This window comes from Chrysochloris asiatica, unplaced genomic scaffold, assembly GCF_000296735.1.
Source record: "Chrysochloris asiatica unplaced genomic scaffold, ChrAsi1.0 scaffold00020, whole genome shotgun sequence".
NCBI classification, from domain to species: Eukaryota; Metazoa; Chordata; class Mammalia; order Afrosoricida; family Chrysochloridae; genus Chrysochloris; species Chrysochloris asiatica.
Window position 1 is genome coordinate 11044564 of NW_006408538.1, and position 8422 is coordinate 11052985.

An 8422-nucleotide genomic window follows, 5' to 3' on the forward strand; every position below is an offset into this window, starting at 1 on the left:
AATGGTTTAAAATTAAGAAAGGTGTACAACAAGGTTGTATTCTTTCACCATACTTATCAACCTGTATGCTGAGCAAATAATCTGAGAAGCTGGTTTATATGAAGAAAAACGTGGCATCAGGATTGAAGGAAGACTCATTAACAACCTGCAATATGCACATGATACAACCTTGATTGCTGAAAGTGAAGAGGACTTGAAACATTTACTGATGAAGATCAAAGAGCACAGCCTTCAGTATGGATTGTGTCTCAATGTAAAGAAAACAAAATCCTCACCACTGGACCAATAAACAACAATCTTAACAACAGAGAAAAGATTGAAGTTGTCAAGGACTTCATTCTTCCTGGATAAACTACCTACACACATGGAAACAGCAGTCAAGAAATCAAATGACGTGTTGCATTAGGTAAATCTGCTGCACAAGACCTTTTTAAAGTGTTGAAAAGCAAAGATGTCAGCTTGAAGACTAAGGTGTGCCTGATCCAAGCCATGGTATTTTCAATAACCTCATACGCATGCGAAAGCTGAGCAGTGAATAAGGAAGAGCATAGAAGAATTGATGCTTGTGAGTTCTGGTGTTGGAGGAGAATATTGAAAGTGCCATTGGTTGCCCATAGAACTAACAGATGTGTGTTGGAAGAAGTACAGCCAGAGTGCTCCTTGGAGGTCAGGATGGCCAAACTTTGTCACTCATACTTCAGACATATTGTCAGGAGGGACCAGTCACTAGAGAAGGATATTATGTTTGGTAAGGTGGAGGGTCAGAGGAAAAGAGGAAGACCCCCAATGAGATAGATTGGCCAAGTGGCAGCATCGATGGACTCAAGTGTGGCAACAGTAGTGAGGCCAGCCCAGGATCAGGCAGTGTTTTGTTCTGCTGTGCATAAGGTTGCTATGGGTTGGTACTGACTTGATGGCCCCTAACAACAACAACAACGAGAGAGCAGGGGCCTGCAAATCATGGCCCCGGGATCAACCTAGTCACTTGTCTGCTTTTATAAATAAAGTTTTATTGGAACTTATCCAGGACCCTTGGCTTATGTATCGTCTATGGCTGCTAAAACAGCAAAGTAGTTGCAACAGAAACCATATGGCCTGCAAAGCTGAAAATATTTACTATCTGTCCTGTACAGGAAAAGTCTGCAAACCGCTGGTCATGGAGTTTTCAAACTGCAGCAGTATCTCCTGAGACAATCTAGTGTCCTGAAATAGTCCAGAGAATTCTATGAAAGGCAGAGTCACACCTCAAGCCATTAAAGTGACCACATCTGGTGAGATATAAACTAGTCTAGCTTTTCAGCCAGCTATCAATCTAGTATTTTCCACTAATAAGGCAGGTAGACCTAGGTTTATCAGTCTATACCACCTGGCTGACTGTGGAATCCATTTATAAGAGAAAGCTCTTTATCCCAGCATTAAGCTAGAAGAGGGTATCTGTGGTATCAGACTGAATTTGTGGAAGCAAAAATGAGCTGTGATTGAAAGATAAAGAATTCACAGAAGTATAGTGGATTTAGTGTGGTCACAGAACACAGGTGAATAGGGCAGTAATATGGGAGTGAGTAGAAAGAAAATCAGAGTCTGACAGAACAAAAGGTCTAGGAAGCCAACTGAGAAGGTATAAAGACTAAGATTAGCTATGGGCAGATGCCAGAGATACCAATTCTGATCAGAAGATCCCATGTAAACTCAGTCATGAAAGCTTCTATTAAACTCAAACTACAGGAGTCCTGGGTGGTGCTGTAGGATAAGCACTAGACTGCTAACATAAAAGTTGATGGTTCAAACCCACCAGTCACTCCTTGGAAACCCTAAATGGGGTTGCTATGAGTTGGAACCCACTCAACAGCACTATTAATTCAAAACAATTAGCTGTTAGTTTTTCTTATCCTTATTTCAATTTAAATACTGGCTTCCTTTATCTCAATTATTTTTTTCTTCCTCAAGGAATACTATAAACTAACAACTTTCCCATGGGAGCAATTTTCTGGCAGTAAAAGAAAGTAGAAATTGAAGAATTCACTTTATTAGGATCAACTCGCTATACTAAATCACCCTAAACATTAAAGCGTTATTGAGGTAGAATAAAGTTTATTTTTTCATCCTGCCATAAAAATAGCATCTTCAGGCCTTGAACCTGTAAGTATTTAAAAGGCATTAATTTGCTCATTTTTAAGGTTATTTGTGGAGAATATAGTCAAAGCTCCAATATTTGCTTATACAGTAATCTACAAGCACACTTTGTGTGTACAGACTAGTTGTTGAGATTGCCTTGGAAACTTCAGGATGAGTTCTGATATAGATTCTGCTAATAGAAGACTCAGAATAGGTAACAAAAAAAAAAAAAAAAGAAGTTTGGAGGCCAACCCAAGATAGTAAAAGTAAATAACATTATGCTAATGCAAAAGGACCTACAGAAGTAGCAAACAACTACCACAAACAGGCAAAACTTAATTCTTCTTAATCAACGTTATATTCTAGGAGGCCAAGAATCCAAAAGGAGCAAGCTTTTTACTACCTGGAAGCTAATCATTAGATCTGTTTGTAGAACAGAAAGGAATGAATTCTTTGAGCATCTAGCCTCTATTTGCATAAATTGGTGGTCATGATTTGGGGGTGGAGAAGCTGAAGGAGAGGAGGAAGAAATTTGGCTGAGAGTAAATGTAGCAGTGAGGCTTTGCAAAGGATCTAGCAAGGAGAGAAAAGCATGGGGACTTAGAGGAACTGGGATGGCAACTGTTTCATATCCAGCCACTTGAATTGGGTCTGACTCTATCAAGGGCAGATTAGAGATTAAGGAAGAAACTGAAGAAGGAGGTTTTCATGATGAATTTTGTGTGACTCCAGCTTCAAGCATCACTTCATTGAATCCAAGTGCCAAAGTGAAGCACAGAACTAGGAAGAGAGGTACTTTCTCTCTTCTGTCAAAGCCCAGCACCATTCTGCCACCATGAAGATTGACAGCTTTGGAGGCAGCCAATCACACTAGAGCAGCAGAGCAGTTGCCACAGAAACCATATGGCCAGCAAAGCTGAAAATATTTACCATCAGGTATGTACACAGTGGGTACCACTGGAAGTCACCATTAACAGGCAAAATGGAAAAACACTGTAGAATTTTACCTTCGTATATGTGTACCTCTGTGCCGTCAAATTTTGGAGAAGAGAATAAGGCATGGTTTGTAGGAACATCCCCATTCATGCATGATCAAGTGAGGGCAATTCCAGGAACTCTTGATTGCTGCTGCTGATGGGACTTCTTCTGAACTTTCTTTAAATCATTGATAAATAGGTAGGAAGCCAAAGAATCACATGACATAAAAACAGGCATCTAGCCTACATAAAGCCTATATAGTTGACTTGACAGCACTTAACAACAACAACATCAGACTATATATATAGCCACTACTCAAGGGAATTAGAAATAGTGAAGTCCCATTGATGCTACAGTATAGTTTTGAGACTGGAACGTGGCTGTGAAGCTGGATCCATCACAACCCTGGTGAGCAGGTAATCTGGTTATCTTTAAGCAAAACAACAAAAGTTTGTGGATCCAAACCTAAAACCTGCTCCACTATCACTGTAATGCAAAACTTCTCCACATCTCTACTTTCTGCATATCTGTAAGCTTTCCTCCTGACATAACTGCTTAACACTACGTATTAGTTGCTTAACTTTCCATACATATTTAACTCCCCAAAATAAGATAGGAATAGTTCATGATCATCCTCCAAAGACAGAACTCTTCAAGTCACCTCACAGCCCATGAGTGTCCCACCCTGATAAAATCAGCTGTGACTAGGGTGCCAAGGTGACTTGATATAGACTTAACAAAAGAACCCCCTAAAAAAGAGGACATGGGGAAGCAGTAGTCAGTGGGGCTCTTTGCAAATATCTCCATTCTCCTTGTAAGCACAGGACAGGATCACACATTCGGCATTCACAATGACCACATGACTTGATGTGACAAAGGAAATACGAGTGGAACTGACATTAGTCACTTCCAGGTAGAGAGATAAGGAGCCCTTGCATGGCATATCAACTCCTCGTTCTTCTGTTGTGATGATCATGGAAGTACATGTTTAGATGAAGCCCACAGTAGTACAGTCCTTGAATGACTGTACTAAGCAGAGACCTCCTGCCATCATGGTGGACATGTAGCTTGAGGAAGAAATGAACTTTTGTTAAATCTCTGAGATTTGGTGGTTGTTTTTCATGTCGCAGCAAAACTTAGCTTATACTGGTCGGTACAAGAATTGGCAGATATTTTTTAGTGTGGTCCAATGAATGAGTCTCATAGATTATGTAAGAACCATCCCCAGAGGAAAATTCCAGAAATAGGTAAGAGACACTATGGAGGCAGAAATGGAAAGGGGGCCAAGTTCTAACTCTACATTTACCTCTCGAAAACATTTCTGATATATTTATATCAGAAAACGATTTTGAACCTTTGTCAAAAAATAAAACAACTTTATAGGAGAGAACACTGTAAGAATCTGTTGGTTTTTTTAAAGAGATTTTGAGTAAGTAAATGCTTTCAGCTCCCATCCAACATGAATCTGAAACATAGACATTTATATTCTGTGGCAAATAAGATTATAGATGATCCCATTATATAATAAGTATAGCATGATCTAGCAGTTTATATTCCTCAGAGAGTACACAATATAGAGATGTAAAATTGTTAAGTGCAATTCTCCATAAATAGATTTTCTGCACTGCATTGCCAGACATGGATCTTGAAAGTGATAAAGTGCAGATGCCTACAGTTACAATCACAAAAATGCAATTGCCGAGAAAAAAAAAAAAAAAAGTATTTCTGATCCATTGGAAGAATTTATTTCAGAAGGTTGGAACTGTAGGAGTTATCACACAGAAACAATAAAGACAAATGATTGAAATAAATTCCAGGCTGAACATCCCTGCAAGATGACCTAGTGATTTACCTGTGCCCAAGAGGGAAAAAAAAAAAAAAAAGATTAGAGCTAAATCACAGTTTACGGGGAAGACTCTGATAACTATAAAAAGAGCAGACTAGAGATTTATGAAAAAATGAATCTAGAAGTAAGACTGACATAATAGTATCTATGACCAATTACTCTAAAAATTAAAGTGTGAGTTTGACTTTGAGTTATATACAGAAGTGGTAAATAATTTCTGTGGAACCTTGAAAGTAAAGGAATATAACAAGATAAATATGAGGATAGGTGATAATTTTTTAACAGAGCTACAAAATTGATAGCAAAGAATATTAAATATACCATGGACTGCCATAAAAATGAACAAATCTGTGTTGAAAGAAATGCAGATAGATCACTGATTATGAGTATGATGCAGGATTGGCAAGCATTTCCTTCCGTTGTACATAGGGTCACTCTGAGTAGGAGGTTATTCTTCAGCACCTAACAGCAACAAGTAAATTTGTAACTCCATATGACACAAGTATGAACTTAGGCGGCCTGGTGTGGAGCTGTAGGATAAGCACTCTACCATAAGATTGGTTTAAACCACAAAGTCGACAGTTCAAAGTCACCAGCTTCTCCTCGTAAACAGTATACAGGGTCACTATGAGTTGAACATGATTCAACATCACTTAACAACAGTATGAATTTAAAGATAATGAACTTCCTTTGGAATGTTTTCCAGTATAATTGGAGATTATATTATACATTTAAAATAAATCATGTAACTATTTCAAATTCAACCCTTAAAAAAATTAAAACAATGTGATAAGACATTAAGCATGATGTTATTATAGAAAAACCACCTTTAATATAAATTTAATGGGCTCTTCCTTGTGCTGATAGGTGACACATGATCAAAGTACAGATACAAGAAGATCGAATATCAAATCTGAAGGGTTGATTATTTTAAATTAATAATTCTGATTTTGAAACACTGGCTTTAGTGAAGAAGAATTCTGTTGTAATGAAAATCAAGAATGTATCCAAATACTTTTCTTATACTATTGTTTTGCTTTATAAGATGGTGTGGCACATAGTAAATATTCTATAAATTTTAAATATTTGTAATTTAATTTGACTTGAATGTTACTAGATTTTTTTTATTTTTTTTTTATTTTTGTAGCTGGGTATTGTTGTTATTGTAAAGTGTTATCGAGTTGGTTCTAAATCATAATGATCCTGTATAGGGTTCCCAAGGAGTGACTGGTGAGTTTGAACTGCAAACCTCACAATTCAAACCCCCCTTGTAGACCTGTGCTTTATGCTACAGCACCAGGCCAGGTGAAGTGGTATACCAAACTGCTTTTTAAAAAATCAAAATAAACATTCTGAAAATCATTTACATTAATCTTAAGGAAGATATAGCAATTACATTCCTATGTCACTTTCTTTTCTCTGGGAAAAGATGTGTAAGTAAAAGCATGAAATGGATAGTGATTTCCCTTTCCCTGACCCACCAATTTGCTGAACATGAAAAATTTCAACACAGGCACCATAACAAAAGCCAAACCAAACCATTGAGGTGATTTCCACTCATAGTGACCCTATATAGCATTTCCAATACTATAAATCTTTGTGGAGCAGAAAGTTTCATCTTTCTCTCACAGAGAAACTGGTAGGCTCCAACTGCCAACCTTGAGGTTAGCAGTTCAGTGTTTATGCTACAGAACCACCACACTCCATATATTGTTGTTAAGTGCCATGGAGTAGATTTCAACAAATAAGGACTCTTTACAGGGTTTCCGAGGAGCGGCTGGTGAGTTTGAACCACTGACCTTGTGGTTCAAACGACCTTACAGTCCAGTGCATTATTCTTTAACACCACACCAGAACTCCTCCACAGTACAATGCTGTAGAATAAACACTTGATTAGTAACCACAAGGTTACATGATCTCCAGGGACTGCTCCCTCCTGATAATATGTCCAAAGTATGAAAGATGAAGTCTAGCCATCCTGACTCCAAGGAGCACTCTGGCTACTTCTGCCAACACAGATCCGTTTGCTCTTTTGGTAGTCCACGGTACTTTCAATATTCTCCCCCAACATCATAACTCAAATGCATCAATTCTTCTACGGTCTTCCTTATTCACTGTCCAACGTTCATATGTATATGAGGTTATGGAAAATACCATGATGTGGGCCAGGCACAACTTAGTCCTCAAACTGACATCTTGGCTCTTCAACACTTTAAAAAGGTCTTATGCAGCAGAGTTACCTAATGCAGTATGTTGTTTGATTCCTAGACTCCTGCTTCCATGAGTGTTGATGGTTGATCAGAGCAAAACGGAGTGTGCACGATATTTTATCCATTTATATGAATGTTGTTTATTGTTCCAGTGGTGAGGACTTTTGTTTTCTTTACATTGAGGTGTAATCAAAGGCTGTTACCCTTGACCTTCATCAGTATTTTCAGTCCTCTTTGCATTCATTAAGCAAGATTGTATTATCTGAATATTGCAGGCTGTTAAAGAGTTTTCCTCCAATCCTGATGCCATGTTCTTCTTCATATGATCTAGTTTCTCAAATTATTTGCTCAGCATACAAATTGAATAAGTATGGTGAAAGAATACAACCCTGATGCACATCTTTCCTAATTTTAAACCATTCGGTGTTCTCTTATTCTGTTCAACTTCCTCTTGGTCTATGTACAGGATTCTCAAGAGCACAATTAAGTATTCTGGAATATTCATACTTCACAATGTTGTCCATAGCTTGTCATGATCCACACAACTGAAGGCTTTTGAATAGTCCATAAAGCACAGGGAAGAATCTTTCTGGTATTCTCTGCTTTCAGCCAAGATCCATCTAACATCAGCAATGATGTTCCTCATTCCACATACTCTTTTGAATCCAGCTTGAACCTCTGGAAGTTCTCTGTTGCTATAGGGTTGCAGCTGTTTTTATATAATCTTTAGTAAAACTTTGCTTGCATAGGTTATCAGTGATATTGTCCGATGATTTCTGCACTTCGTTGGGTCACCTCTCTTTGGAATGGCACAAATATGGGTCTCTTCCAGTCAGTTGGCCAGGTGGTTGTCTTACAAATATCCTGTCATAGATAATTGTCTCCAGTGCCGTATCAGTTTATTGAAAGATTTCAATTTGTATGTCATCTATTCCCCGTGCCTTATTCTTTGCCAATGCCTTCAATGCACCTTAGACTTCTTCCTTCTGTATCATTGGCTCTTGATCATATGCTACCTCTTGAAATGGTTAAACATCGACCATTTCTTTTTGGTACAGAGACTTTGTGTATTCCTTCCATTTTCTTTTGATGATTTCTGCATCATTCAATATTTTATCCACAAAATCATTCAGTTCAAACTGACCTTGAAGTCCAGTGTTTATCCTACAGAGCCACACTATATATATTCCATATATTATATATATATGGAGCTATGGTAGCATAGTGGTTATGAATCGGGCTGCTAACATCAGGGTCAGCAGTTCAAAACTAC

At 38.0% G+C, this 8422-nt stretch overlaps 1 protein-coding gene across 1 annotated transcript in view; it reads right to left on the reverse strand.

The window, feature by feature from the left end:
* Positions 1–8422, reverse strand: part of CTNNA3 (catenin (cadherin-associated protein), alpha 3) — a 2468838-nt gene that overhangs the window by 2459495 nt on the left and 921 nt on the right. The window lies entirely within an intron of this gene.